A 953-nucleotide genomic window follows, 5' to 3' on the forward strand; every position below is an offset into this window, starting at 1 on the left:
GGACCAAGAGAAAATACGAGTGAGCCGACTTGAAATTTTGGCATTATAACCACTAAGAATATTTTTTGGATTTCTATTTTCTTTTATCACCAAAATAGACTGGAATCATAGGATTAAGTTAAGAAGTGTAAAACTTTCTATTACACATATTCGTTTTCCAAATAACCAGTATTTGAGTCTTTTTGTTTGATTCGTACGAGATGAAATTTTCATATAAGTTTCTAAGGGGGTCCCTTGGGTTACCTATCTCAATAAAGTCTTTGATTGGTTTGAAGGACGTCTTGAGATTCAGGACATTGCCGATGATATAACTAGTAAATATGTCCCTCCTCATGTCAATATATTTTATTGTTTAGGAAGAATTACACTTACTTGTTTTTTAATGCAAGTAGCGACGGGTTTTGCTATGACTTTTTATTATCGTCCAACTGTTATGGAGGCTTTTGCTTCTCTTTAATATATAATGACTGAGGCTAACTTTGGTTGGTTAATTTAATCAGTTCATCGATGGTCAGCAAGTATGATGGTCTTAATGATGATCTTGCACATATTTCGCGTGTATCTCACTGGTGGTTTTAAAAAACCTCACGAATTGACTTGGGTTACAGGTGTAGTTTTGGGTGTATTGACTGCATTCTTTGGTGTAACTGGTTATTCTTAACCTTGGGACCAAATCGGTCATTGGGCAGTCAAAATTATAACAGGTGTACCCGATGCTATTCCTATAATAGGATCCTCGGTGGTAGAGTTATTATGCGGCAGCGCTAGTGCGGGACAATCTACCTTGACTCGTTTTTATAGTTTAGATACTTTTGTATTACCTCGTCTTACTGCCGTATTCATGTTAATGCACTTTCTAATGATACGTAAGCAAGGAATTTCTGGTCCTTTATAGAGAATATGAATCATAGATATTTGCAATCAATCATTTTGGGGAGGAGGAATAGTATTTC

At 35.7% G+C, this 953-nt stretch overlaps 1 pseudogene; it reads left to right on the top strand.

Annotated features, from left to right (window-relative positions):
- Positions 1-200: 200 nt before the first annotated feature.
- LOC127118054 (cytochrome b6-like) lies at positions 201-953 on the top strand (annotated as a pseudogene).

This window comes from Lathyrus oleraceus, chromosome 1 (assembly GCF_024323335.1).
Source record: "Lathyrus oleraceus cultivar Zhongwan6 chromosome 1, CAAS_Psat_ZW6_1.0, whole genome shotgun sequence".
Classification (NCBI taxonomy): Eukaryota; Viridiplantae; Streptophyta; class Magnoliopsida; order Fabales; family Fabaceae; genus Lathyrus; species Lathyrus oleraceus.